This window comes from Amborella trichopoda, chromosome 3 (genome assembly GCF_054954075.1).
Source record: "Amborella trichopoda isolate Santa Cruz 75 chromosome 3, AtrichopodaSantaCruz75HAP2 v2.0, whole genome shotgun sequence".
Taxonomy (NCBI): Eukaryota; Viridiplantae; Streptophyta; class Magnoliopsida; order Amborellales; family Amborellaceae; genus Amborella; species Amborella trichopoda.
Window position 1 is genome coordinate 55,796,622 of NC_142338.1, and position 15,019 is coordinate 55,811,640.

The 15,019-nt window shown below is 35.6% G+C and overlaps 1 pseudogene; it reads left to right on the forward strand.

The window, feature by feature from the left end:
- The first annotated feature begins 1,553 nt into the window (after positions 1-1,553).
- On the forward strand, positions 1,554-10,175 carry LOC18429473 (isocitrate dehydrogenase [NAD] catalytic subunit 5, mitochondrial-like; annotated as a pseudogene).
- Positions 10,176-15,019: the final 4,844 nt, after the last annotated feature.

Genomic DNA, 15,019 nt, shown 5'->3' on the forward strand with positions numbered 1-15,019 from the left:
TCCTTGTAGTTATGAGTTATCTTCCGTATCTTTCTTCGCCTCTTTGGGCATCCTCCCGTGGAATGTGAGTTTTCTTTTGAAGTAAGACCAAGAGAGAACCTACCACTCTCGTTCTTTTCATTCCTCATAAAACCATACACAAATTTTTAAGCTAATAAAGGGTTGCTAAATAAAGGGAGACTCTTTCTTAGGTTATGTTTTTCTGCTTACTTCCATTACAGTCTCAAAAGTGGGCCTATCCGCATTAATTCAAGAGTAATTCATCTTACGCTCCAAACTCAACACAACAACTTTCCATTATTTTTTAAATTTTTTTGGTTGATAACAAGTTTCCATTAAGTAATAGTTATCAAGACCAGAAAAGTTTGGTTAAGATCGTGTGTAAATAGAAGGTGAGGTGGTACATTACACTTTGCACCCTATATTGCTATGCAAATTTATGCAGCCTATCTTGCTATGAAAATTACCCTCATGTTTTATATGTATTTTGGTACCAAAGAATGAAAGACATAAGCTTTTCTTTTTTCATAGCAAAGGTTTTGACAGATCAAGTATCATTCTTTGTCAAACCCACCATAGGAACAATGTCATTTTTTGGTAGCCTTTTTGGATATCTCCTGTTGACTGATTTCTTATTGATCTCTTTATGAGTCTCACAACGAAACTTTTGTAGCTTAATTTATGGGGATCCATAACATTTATGGGTGATAATTCCCAAATCTGAGTTTTGATATTAGATCGACTCTTTTGATCAAAGTATGATCTCTTACCTTTTTTTTTCAGGGGGGGGTGTCCTAAATTGATGGTGCTCACATAGGTTAGGCATGGTTTATGAGGAGGGAGAAAGGTGTGATTGGAAAAACTACCACGATTAATATTTACTATTTCAGTTTTTGTTGAACGAAAGAGTTTGTGGGGTTATTTTGATGAACTGAAAACGTTAAAAAGATCCAAAGTGGAAGGTAAACAATGACAAGATTTTCTGGTGGAATTTAAGTTATGTAGATATAAACATCGAAAAACTCATATTGTGAAAGAAAAGTGGGAATATTAGAAAAAGGTTCATCAGTAATCCAATCTTACGAGGTTATTCCAAATTGAATATGATATGTCTAACTATAAACACTGAATAATATTCAAACCGGTGGCCGACTTTGGTACCAAACCTAAACCGCGAGCTGTCCTACCTCACACTCAAACGTTAACCGGCTATAAAGGTGTCATCCCTAGACCGTCAAATGACCAACTTTCCACTTTTAAACTGGATAATTTACTGTCTATTAAAATGAACACCCAAATTTCATCTCCATCTGATTGCTATTCTACGACCCATTTAAGTTTCCAATCTGACTTACATTTCTCTTGTTTCATTTGCTAAATATTAGAAAACCAATTCATGGAGGAGATGAATTAATAAGAGTGCGCTACATGCATTACCACTTGCTGAACCCTAATTTTCATGCTTGGCAAAAAAAATTTAATCACTGAAATTTCTCTTTGGTTCTACTTCTTCTAGAGTACACTTGCTGGTTTTTGTAGGTGATGGTCAAGCAATGATGAAAATCATCCAAAGTTTAAAACTAATGCAAACCCATATTTGTTTGCCTGTTATTGTATGGCAATGAATAGAAATAGCAGCATCCTGCCTTAAGTTTGTTTGAATCTTGTTACCATTCAAACGAATTCATCATGGGACTTGTACAAAAATTTAAATTCATCATAGGATGCTGTTATCGTGTTGCATTTCTGCAGAATAAGTATTCTCTTTCCTAATGCTTCCTGAGCTGCAGGCTTACTTTTAATAATGGGGAGCTAGCATGCTCTTGAATTCCCAAATAATTCTTTACTGGATTCATTATATGATTGTCGGCAGGGTATCAGATATATGATGGCATTTCACTAATGTAGAAGGAGCAATAAAGCAATGGCTAGTAATATGTGATTGGTCACTGTATTTCCAAGAAAAAAGATCTGAAACTCTCTTCACTCTAAAAGTGTTGGGTTTGATACCAGGCTCGAGAAAAGTGGCAAAACATGTGCTTATATGGAAGTTTGACCTTGTCGAAATGATTCACTCCTCATTGCAATAAGGTTGGGGGCCTCACCATTTTATTATTTGCGTCCTAATAAGTGAATAGTAATGTAAAATAATATTGCACTTGGCATATTTCTATAAAGTGAGAAATAAAATCTGACTACATTCTTACCTCAACTCCTGAAGTAAAAGCTCTGGCTCTTTTTCCTCTTCATCAATACATCTGGTTATTGATCCACCTTGGTCATCAACAAAAGGGAATTAAAAGTGTACCTCTTTCACACTTTATTCCTTTTACATTCTTCACATTTTTCAAATGTTCTTCCTCTGTTTTTTAATTTTCAGATTGGGCAATCTACATTTTCTTGAGCCTCATTCAAAACATATATGCCATAAATGAGTACGCCTTTACTTTCAAATATCTGGTGATGAAAAATCATTTGACATAGTTCTGCTTAAAATCACATTATACAACTCTCATGCTGTTTTATCATTATCATTTCATTATTTTGTTATGGTTTCTATTGTATTTAACCCATAAGGGTCTTGTTCTTTTCATCTCTCTTGTATTTGCATATTAATGACTACACTCATATTTGAAAGCGAATTCCTTCAGAAGAGTTATGCTTAAAATTACATTTTGTTTAGAAAGATATTGCCACCTACATCTGGTTTTGGAAGTTGGGTGGGCAAAGTGGAAATGTACATCCGGAGTTTTATGTGCTCGCCGCATAGCAATGAAACTAAAGGGGAAGTTTTACAGGACCACTGTAAGACCGAACATGCTTTGTGGGACAGAATGTTGGGCAGTTGAGAAACAACGTATCCGTAGGATGAGTACAACTGAGATGAGGATGCTCAGATGGATGAGTAGCAAGACTAGAAAGGATATAATTCATAATGAATACATATGATGGAACTTATGGGTAGCTCCCATAGAAGATAAGATGAAGGAGAGTAGACTTATGTGGGTTGGCCATAAGTAGTGTAGACCTAATACTACACCGGTTAGGAGGGGTGATTTGGTTCAAGTTGAAGCTTCTAAAAGGGCAAGGGGAAGGTCCAAAAGGACATCGATGGATGTAGTGAGAAGCGATATGGTAACATATTGTCTGACTTATGGTATGGTCCTTGATAAGGCAAAATGGTCGAATAAGATTGGCATAGCCAATCCCAAATAGTTGGGATAAGACTAGGATGATGATGATGATGATGACATTTGGTTTTGGAAATCAACTATTAAATTATGATGCGTTCCAGATATGCATTTCTTTATTACAAACTTTCCATATATATCTAGGGGGAATACGTAGAATTTGCGCTTTGATTAATTAATATTTGATTCTTTTTAGTTTTGTATTAGTCCAATAACCCTTATTTATGCCATGTGTTGCTATCTGACTTCAAAAGTTGTACAATTTTGCTTGCATTGTTTTAGTCGTATTCATTTCATTTTGTTTTTTGGGTTTCTGCTTAAGAATGAATGTTTTGATTTACTGTGACATTTCTGATTTGATAGTATCGATCTTCCTTGAATTGGTGCTAAATCTAGCTCAATTAAAGTTTAGCACTCAGAGTCATTCTATGGACATAGGTTTTTTCTGCTGCCCAAGTGCCCATTAAGTGGGAAGAGCACTATGTAGGGGACAAAGTTGATCCTCGAACAGAGAGTTTCCTGACATGGAAAAGTTTGGAATCAGTCAGAAGAAATGGTGTTGGCTTGAAAGGTTCCATGGCTACACCAATTGGGAAGGGCCATAGGTCATTGAACCTTACTCTGCGTAAGGAGCTTGGTTTGTACACTAATGTCAGACCTCGTTACACCCTTCATGGCTACAAAACTCGATACGATGATGTCAACCTAGTGACCATTAGTGAAAACACCGAAGGAGAGTATAATGGCCTAGAACATCGAGCAAGTCTCTCTTTATTGTGCTTTACTCTCTCCCCCAAGTAAAATTATCAAGATATTGTAGTTTTTCTTGTTAATTGGGGCTATATTTGATGAACTTGTAGTTTTTCCCGATATGAGGTTAGGTGGTGAGAGGTGTGGTTGAAAGACTCAAGATAATTACTCGTCTTTTCCCGATATGAGGTTAGGTGGTGGAGGTGTGATTGAAAGTCTCAAGATAATTACTTGTCAGGCCAGCTTAGCAGAATATACTTTCCACTATGCTAAGACACATGGAAGGCAAAGGGTGTCTGCTTTACACAAAGCCAACAATGAGGAAGACTGATGGCCTTATTCTTAAGGTCCAAAATATAGTATCTCACCATTAGTTTACCAGTTTTTAAGATTGTATTTTTTTTACTCCTTTACCCATCTCTGATGTGCGCATCTCCTCATTTATGGTTGATTTTCTTGTTCTGTTCTTGCAGTGTTGTCGTGAGGTTGTAAAGAAGTACCCTGAAATTGCCTATGAGGAGGTCATAATTGATAACTTCTGTATGATGGTATGCTCAGGTCTGCTTCTGTAGTTACAATAGAAATGTCAATTGAACTTAATTTGAAGTCAAATTTTGAGCATGTCCGACTCTCAGATGATATCTGCTCTGCGCCAATTGTCTCATATCCTGAATCTAAGGTGTTAACTAATACCTTAAATTATATATCATCAAATGTGAAGTTAAATGTTGGCTATACCTGATTTCAAATGATGCCTTTCTATGCAAACTATCTCATATATTGAGTGTAAGCTGTGTTGGCTAATATCCTAGAATATATCTCATCAAAATATTTTATATGATCAATTTAAGGGACAAGTTTTATGCATTGTTGTGTATAATCTGGTCTTCCTCTTGACCATATATTTTGTGCTTTAACAGCTTATGAAGAACCCTTCACTTTTCGATGTGTTGGTGATGCCAAATCTCTATGGTGACATTATTGGTGGTCTCTGTGCGGGCTATTGGTGGCTTGGGTCTGACACCAAGGTATTTCTTCCTCGCTTATTTCATTTTTTTTTGTGCCCTAAAACTAACAATCAAATTGCTAGATGTGTCCAAACTATGTGCTTAACATTATTAGCTGTATTCAAACTCCCTATTTTGACTAACAGATGTAAAACATGGTCAGAAGATAAAAAATGGAGGATATGACATAAGGCATGCCTTGTCCCTTAACATACTGTTCATGTGCTTTGATTGGAACATTCACTGTCCAACTATAGTGTGTGGGGGGGGGGGGGGGGGGGGGGTTGGCGCCTAGGGGAGAATAGAACCTACACATTCATCGTGCCCCACTCTGAGAAAACATTGTTGGGCGGCTAATGTTCTTGTTGGAGCAAATAAACACTGTGCTCTATCTAGAGTGTAGGATCATTTTTGCGAAAGGTAGTAGTTTCGCGTAGCGAATGGGACATATGCCTCCAGTTACAAGTATGGTGATGATTCAGTTAACAACTGCGCTCTGAAAAGTTGCAATAAATAATGGCATGTAAAGGATATTGCGGAAAAGATGAAAGAGGTCTTAAATAGATTTACTGGACTATTTAGGTGATATTTATGCTGAAGTTGATTCAAAACGATGACTGGTTGGGAGCATTGCAAATTGACACCTGAATTGAATTTTGTTTATTTCCTTCCATGGGTGTCTTACTCAACAGTGAGGTGTAAATGCCTTTATTCCTCCTGTTGAATAGTTCTTTCTATAAATCTTGGTGCAACATTGAGCACCGTATCTTTCTACATGTCCCATTTGGGGGGACCAAAATTTGTGTTTATAGGTCCATTTTTTGTATGCCAACCATTTAGGAGTTAAAAATGGTGACTTTGATCGGCTCCTATATTCATGAGTGATGAACTTTTGGAACCCTGCTTGTCAAAGAAACACCACCAACACACCCCTAGCACTAAAAAAAAAAGTTCCCTTGACTAACAAATAAATGCATGGCTTTAATAGACTTCTTGGGATGTCCAAACATCCTTACTTCATTCTGTCTCAGTTGAGAATTACTGAATAATTCCATTATTCTGAGGTTGATGTCCCTTAGGCTGCATTCACGTGAAACTTTATGTAACACTTCCTATTATGTATTAGGGAAAGAAAACTAAAAATGTTTAAAAAATAATACCTTTGTGGACATGGTATTAATGTTCTCTGGTATTAACTTCTGATTTTAAAGCATGAAATTTGAGAAGTTAGAAAGACTCAGTTGTCTTCCCTTGTCTTCTTATGAAATGGAAACTTTCATGACATTCGTCATGCGCTGAAAAGAGCTCTACTTGTAAATCCTGCTATATGGTTGTGGCTGTTCACTTCTTATTATTGCTAATGACATTGAGGTAGTGCATCGAGCATATATCAAATGATGCCCTCTTGTACTAGTTGGATACTCTCAATGTGTGCATGTTTGCTCGCGTATGTCCATTCGTGTTTGTGTGCACAAAATATCTACGGGCATGATTGTCTTTTTTGGGAGATCTTTGTTTCATGGTGCACCAAGTAAGTGTGATAAATTTCAAGTCCGGTGCTTTGGTGATTGTAAAATTGTTTCAGTTACATGTATTGATGCAGTCACTTAGGCATCTCTTGATTGATCATCTTGGTGTTGACATTAACCACATGCACTTCTTCATGGCGATGATTTCAAGTCCTATAGGATATGATAAATGACCAGTATGTTAGGTGGAACAAATGCTTTAAGACAACTGTAATGTGGCCTCTTTAGTATAAGATACTCAATTAGAGAAACAAGTCCTTCCTTTAGACGATGATGGCTGCAGCTCTGGCTTTAAATTGAGGCTTTTAAAATTGAAATAGATACGCACTGGTGAATTCCATTATATACTACTAATCTTTTGGTTTAGGAACTCTATTTTGTTGAAATGTCTATGGACATGTGCGTTTAATGACTGGTCTAATAATCATGAAATTGTTTGGAAAAATATTCATCTCCTGAATTAGTTTACAAATCCTTAATGCGGTTGGCAGATTAAGTCTTGATTATTTTATGACACAATGCAGCTATCATACGTTTATTTTATGACACAATGCAGCTATCATACGTTTCATACTCACTTCCACCAAACAGTAACTTTGGTCATTGGAGGTGGCTCTGCACATCAGGGACCTACAAATTAATCATTAGGGTTCCCTAAGCCCAATGTTTAATTGAAGATGCATGCTTGTATGTTTATTGTGTTGCAACGAGCGATTTAAAAAACATTAACTTTGGTCATTGGTGCTGGCTCTACACATCAGGGGCCTACAAATTAATCATTGGGGTTTCTTAAGCCCAAGATGCATGCTTCAATGTTTATTGTGTTGCAAGCAACGATTTAAAAAACGGCGAGTCGACTAGAAATCGAGAAACCCAAAAAATCAATAATTTTTTAAAATTTAAAAAACAACGAATCGACCCGAAATCATGAAACCCAAAATACCCAGATTCGAAAAACCAAAAAATCAATAATTTTTTCATAACCCCACCTTACTTACCTCAAAAGCTTAATAAAATTTTAATATACAATTCATTTGCACACACCCTTGCTCACATCATTTCATGCTTTGAGGTAATTGGTTTACCTTTTATAGAATTTTCATCCCATATCTCTTCGATCTGTGGGACAATTTGGTTTCTACCTTTGCTTTTTACTAGTCATTTTTCATCTGTTTCCCATCTGTTTCCTGCAATGCAGCTCCATTTTTCGTCTCTTTCTCTCTAAAATGCAGCGCCAAAAATCGATTCATTCATTTGTTAGCAAACCCTCGCCGGGAAATGAGAATTCCGGCTGGTCTTCTTACGCCGAGATGCTTATCCGGCGGTGGAAAATGCAGTCACCTACGAACCGAGTGAAGCAAACCTCAGCTGTTGTAGAGGTGTCTAGGGTTTCAAATCAGAGGCAGTTATCACTTGTGGAAACAAATGCAGCGCCATTTTTCATCTCTCTCTCTAAAATGCTGCGCCAAAAATCGATTGATTCATTTTTTAGCAAACCCTCGCGGGGAAATGAGAATTCGGGCAAGTCTTCTTATGCCGAGATGATTATCCAGCGGCTGAAAATGCAGTCCCTTACGAACCGAGTGAGCTGTGAAGCAAACCCCAGCTGTTGCAGAGGTGTCTAGGTTTCAAATCAGAGGGAGTTACCATTTGTGGAAACAAAGGGTACAGATACGCCACCTGAGCACGCTCGGCCTGTTAATTTATCAGTGAACGGAAAGAGTGATTCTATGCCTTTTGAGAATTTGATGCAAAAGTTTGTAGTGGAAGATGAACCAGAAGTCGTTGGAAAAGGCTAAATGTGATTATACCTTTGTTTTGAAGTCATTTATGCTTTATTTTTTGTTACTTTGTGTTTTGATTAACTCTGTGTTTTGGATTGATGCAAGCTTTAATATCCTGTTCACTTATTGTTTTATTAAGCGGATATTTAATGAGTTTTGGTTGTAACTCTCAAGCACTACCTTGTTTTATTTAATGAGTTTTGCTAAGGAATTGTTGTTCTTTTGAAATCTAGTTTAGCTTTTTTAACTCTCGGATATTATGTAGAGCCCATTCCCTTGCATTGTGATTTTACAATTTTAGCATTTGAGATTTAGTGTAAATGTGGTCATTTTTTTATGGATTTAATCTATTCTTTATTGTAGTTCATGTATGATTATATACTTCATCCATGATAACTCTATGATTTTTTTTGTGTGATGTAAATTTAATGGTTAACATAATTTCATATAGGAAAAAAACATCTCAATATTGATGAAAAAAATAAAAATTAATGATGTAGTACCTTCATTTCTTATTAGATTTCTAAAAAATAATATTTATAATAATTTTAAAAAAAAAAATTGGATTTTTTTAAGGCATAATCCGACCGATTTCCGATCCGGATCGCCGATTCACCGATCCAGATAGATTTTTGAGGTACCCGAGCCGGCGCACCGATCTATTTTTAAAACCACTTATTGCAACAAATATTTGGATGCATCAATCTTTCTTGCGCGTCAAAAGTATATCTATAAGAATTTTCTCCCTTCCCCCATTTTTTTTTTCTTTTTGAGTAGTTCGGTGGCAGGAATCAAACTCTGGATGTTGTAATTATCAACAAGTAACCTTTCAAGCCCAAGTTGGACTCCTATATGTATTTTGGAAGATCAAATTTAAATGGTTGCCGAACTCAAGAAAAGAAAATTGTAGTTGCTGAACGTTTTTGGGTTGTGGCTTTTCTGGCTGTAGATTATATCTGATTTTCTGTTATTCACTAGCAAACATGTTATGTCAATACCAACATGTCAGCATTCCATATATGTTTATGTATATATAGGTTTATGTTTGAAGGGAGGTTATATATCAGTTTAAGACCCTGGACTAGCTGACGTACTGAGCTTAAAAATTAATTTTAATATAGAAAAGAAGAGATGGAAGGTTAGATAAAAATATATGACATGTCATGAACAAAGAAATGATGCAATTGGAAAATTAATATTCTTCCCTGATGTCATGAAAATGCAATATTTTTTAAATTTAGCGTCAAAATTCCGCCATTTACCAAATTTACAAAACTGGCATGGGTATTTAGGCAACGAGGCGCATAGCACCGTCCAAGTTCTAAGATATATGAATATGGTATGCTATTTTCTTAAATTAGAATCCAATCTTTTTGAGGGACCACCAACATTTAGTGAACTTAGGGGCTGCAATGTGGTTTTCTTTTGTTTGTGTGCGTGTATGGGCACTTGTGCATGTGCATGTTCTCTGTCCGCAGCCCTTACTGTTTCTGCAGGCTGAGGGTGTTTTTTGTCTTTTGAACAAAAGCACGGGAGAAATGCTAAAAAATATGGGCTACACTGAGTACAAATTCTCTTCTATAATAAACATTGTTTCTTTTCTTTGTTCATTTCATGGATGTGCATCACTGAAGCTCTTTGCTGTTAAATTTTTAGTTTTAACATTGACGAGGGAGGTATTGCACTTGCAGAGGCTGTGCATGGATATAGCTGGCAAGGTAAGGCACCTTTGATTAGGATCGTATACCTTCAAGAACTTTGTGGGTTCCGGGGCACTTGGAGTTGCATGACAAGGCGAACCAAATCCACAATGCCATTCATAAAACAATTGCAGAAGGTAAGTGCAGAACTGTTGACCTTGGCGGCAATGCCTCTACCACCGATTTCACTAAAGCAATTTGTGACAATCTTTGAGGCCTATGAGCTTGCCTGAATTGGATATTTTCTGATGATTTTTCTTCTTCGAATCCACAAATGAAATTTTGTTTGAAGCCCATTTTTTTAATGTGTCCTGCCATGTTTCTTTCACTGTTATTTCTTTTCCTTTAGGATAGGTGAGAAATTTGTATATACTTATCCTCTCTCTCTCTCACACACACACTCTGGTTGGAATTGGAGTTATATACTATTCTGTGATGATTACAGAGAGTAAATCGATTTCGGCGGAATCACTTACAGTGAATTTAACAAAACTCGATTTCTTTTTTATGTGAATGGATAGTTTTCATTACTTGGCTTGGACAGATGCCAAAGACACCACATAAAGGAAGGGTGTTTATTGAGATAGCATTGTTTATATTGATATTAGTGCATATTAAATGGTCCATTTTTAGTTAATGAGGGCATAATTATTGAATCCTTTGCAGTAAATATAGATTTCCTACCCATCTCTAGAAATTTTCAAGGAAAATGTTCTTGTAAGTTTTTGAAAGTTTATTTATTTGATCGTAATCACAATACTCATGATCTAGATTATCAATCCCTAACAACTTGGATCCAAAGTCGATCCTTAAGATGAATTTTGGAGGGGGTAAATATAAATAGATTAATCTGTAGACTCACTAAAACTGAATCATGAAAGTGATAGAGGCACATGCACACACAAGCACATCCTACATATAAAGTTTGTCCGTTTTCCCTTCTTTTAAATGGTAAGTTAGATTTTTTATCAATCTGTTTACAAGGTGCAATGACTGCGGTCCAAAACACGCCTGTGCAATTTGTGGTCTGCGGTTACGGTTACATTATCCAACAAAAGAATGAAAGGTTTGGGCAATTTAGGTTGAAGTGACCAAGAGTGGAGGGTGTGGGCATGAGCTGCTGCCAGGATCAAAGAGAACTTATATGAGTCTTTTGAAAAATGCATTCACTTAGAAGCCTATGCAATTATTTCGTTAAGAAATACCAAACTGCCCAAAGGTTTGTTTGGACCTTCGATGAGCAAGGGCAGTCTTGAAATTTATTCTACTTAAGTCGCTCTCTCTTCTTTTTTTCTTGGTAGTCTAGAAATTTTATTCTACTAATATCATTTTGCAAAGTATTCTACTTAAATACTCTTGTTCTGAGTTTGGATCTCAAAGTAAGCAAACATTTTAGCAATTTCATTAATTTAAGGCACTCAAGTTAAATAATGTAAATGCCACTTGTGTGATTAGATTTTTCCAACCTAGTGAAAGTATTTTTTTACTAAAAAAAACACTTGATTCATGCAAGGACATATATCAACAATATCTACCTTCCCATTTTGGGTCCCTTGGGGCCGTTTGTATCACCATAAATTTCGCACGCCTCCCTCTTGGTCACGATCCCAAAAAGAAAATCATGAAAAATTTTTTGAAATTAATTTAAAAATAAAACATAAAATATGTTAAAAAAAAATGACCAAGACACCACTTAAACTTTTCGAGTGCTATATTATTTTGGCCGTTCAGGACTTATCCGGTTAGAACGGTTGAATCAGCCAGTTTACCGATTAGGCTGGTTAACCGCTTTTGGCCCCATATCTAATTAACTGTTCCGGTTCGATTTTACGAATACTGGAGTATATTTAGGTAGGCTGGTCATGTGTGGCGTAGACCCAATACAACACTGATTAGGAGGTGCGAGTTAGTTCAAGAAGAAGGCTCAAAGATCCAATACAACGCTTATTAAGATATGCGAGTTAGTTCAAGAAGAAGACTCAAAGACCCAATACAACACTAACTAGGAGGTGCGAGTTAGTTTAAAAAGAAAGCTCAAAAAGGGCAAAAGGTAGGCTCAAAAGGATACGGTTGAAAATAGTACGAAAAAGTATGGGGACTTATGCCCTCGTTGAAGGTATCCTTGGTGTCCTCTTTAATAAAGCATAACAACATTGATTAGGTGGTGTGAGTTAGTTCAAGAAAAATACTCATAAATGACAAAGTTAGGCCCAAAAGGACACAGTAGAAAATAGTCCAAAAAGATATGGAGACTTATGCCCTCACTAAGGATATCATCTTTAATAGAGCAGAATGGCAGATTAAGATTCATATAGCCGATCCCAATTAATTGAGAAAAAACTATGATGAAGATGATATAGCTTAGGATTCATATAGCCGATCCCAATTAATTGGAAAAACAATATGAGAAAGATAATGACGATGACAATGACAATGATGATGATGATGATGATATAGGGTACACAAAAGCATGGCCATCCAATCTCTAAAATGGATGGTGAGATGAGCCACTATTCCTCTTTTAAATTGGCCCCCACCATCCATTGATGAGAAGTAAGATTCATGTAGCCGATCTCAATTAATTGAAAAAAAACTATAATGAAAAAGATGCTGATGATGCTGATATAGGGTACACAAAAGGATGGCCATCCAATCTCCAAAATAGATGGTGAGATGAGCCACTATTCCTTTTTAAAATTGATTAGGAGCATAGTTCGCCCCCACCGTCCATTGATGAGAAGCAACATTGGATGGCCAGTCAAAGTACACTTTCACTATAAGAAAAATGTGTAATAGGATATGGGCCCACTTTGAGTGATATTTTGGGCATTTTATTTTATTTGAATTGTCTTTTATATCCATGCGTCTCATTGACGCACACTCCAAATTTAATCTCGATAATTTAATCTTTACCTAAGATTGGAAACGAATAAAACCAACGGATGAAGATACGGCCAACATTTTTAAAATGACCGAATAGTCCATATTGGAGCACAAAAACGGCTCTTGATCTCAACCAACCAGTTGAGTGCATGTCTAAATAAAATGACACAAATATTTCTAAGAATATTAGGGAGGTACCTTTGATCATTTTATTTTGTTCTAATTATTTTTATACTTTTTACAAAAGTGACTCAATGATGGGCATAAACCCTTCGATTTTTTGTAACTCTAAGTTACATATTATTAAAATAAAATGAAATAAAATAAAAAAGGCCACAATGCACAAAATTCAAAACTACTCATTAGTCCATAGGGAGACGGGTGAGCTCCCAACTTTGCATCACCATGACCGAGGTTGGAAGCGCAGGCTGGCCCTGGCTTAGTCTGAGCCGGGCAGATCCGGGCCTCATAGAGTTTTTTCCAAGCCAAGCCACCCTACTTATTGCCAACCCGAGCCTTTGGAGACATTATCGACGCATGTTGGTCACCTCCATGCAAGTAGACTATTTTTTCAACCTTTTTTTTTTTAATTACAAAACAATTCCTCATGTAAACAAGATGACTGAGAAATTCAGATCACTTCGTTGTGGTCTATGCGAGCCTAAGGACTCAGAAGCCCCTTGCTTGATGTTTTAGATTGGGTTTCTCGTGTTTTCCGATGTCTCACTGCCGTATTCTTGTTGATTTGTTAGTGCTAAAGAAATGGACGTAGATACTGAGATAAAACTCATTTCATTAACGATGTTAAGATTGGCTTGAATCTTGTGGATATACCGGATTATTTTCTTCGAGATCTCTTGATTTTTGGGTTTTTTTATTATTTTGGGATTTTTATTTAGGGAAAAGGGATTGTATACTATGAGATCATTTATCTTAGATACAAAATGGTCACAATTCTTTACAACCATTTGATGTGAAAATTAATAGTTTGGATGCGTCGCAATGTTCAAAAAAATTTCTTTTGAATGTTGAGCATGGTCAATAGAATAATTGCAGCTACCCAATTTTCACATCCAATAGTTAAGATTAATGTGATCACCTTGTATCAAAGGTAAATGGTCTCATTCTATACCTTCTCTATGGAAAATGTTTATATCAGGTTGCAACTTAAAATGTAAAATTAAATGTGTGCCTCAAAAATCCATTAGAAAATGTTGTTTTAATGTTGAAAAACCCTCTAATTGATCATCCCGCCACTAAATTGTATGAATATGAAAAGAAAAAAAAAATTGAGTCCTAAAAATAGAGTATCTTGCAAAATATTTTTTGGGCCGTCCATTTTCAAGATTTTCATTTGTTTATAGATCTACTTGATTTTAATCCTTTTTTGAATTTAAAATTTTATAATTAGATATGAAAATAGATTTTCGGATAATCCCAAGAATTTTTTACACCAAACCCACATCTTATGATAAATTTTGATGGTGCGCCTTAATTGGATTGTTTAAGTTTACAACCTTATAGAAACCAGACCCGTGAGTTATTATTATATTATTAGGAGCTTATCTTGGAGTTCTATTTAGATTATGATGGGCCTCGAGTGTGCATGAATAAAGCATAAAGTTACTTTTTCATATGGTTAGAAAAAGTATGGGCGGAGTTTGTTTTTTTTTGGAGTTTCTTTTCTCTATGTAGTGGGTGCTTTGTAGAGAGAGGAAATGCTAGAAAATTAATAGAAAATTTTTGGGTGTTTAGAGAAAGAAAATTATAGAAAAAAAAATATTTTGCTAGAGATTGAGTTATGTATATGTGGTTCTCTCAAGTAAGTTTTTTGTAATTTTATTTATTTGATTTTTATAAAAAACATAGATATTGATTGTTTTTTCCCATAAATGCAGTCACATACGTGAGACCATATAAATTCTGGTATTTTTTTTTTTCGATTATTTATTTCTTGCTTTATGCTCTATTTTTTTGGTATTTTATTTACCAAAAATCAACTCATCGAGTTTATAGTTTTTACGTACAACAAAGTCTCACTTCATATCTCATCGAAAATTACAATTCAAGTGTTGGAAAATATTTACATCGATCATCTAGGCTTGATCATTATAGTTGTGAAGAAAAATTAGGATTTCAAGTTCTAAAATCAATAAATGTTGTAACAGATTATCT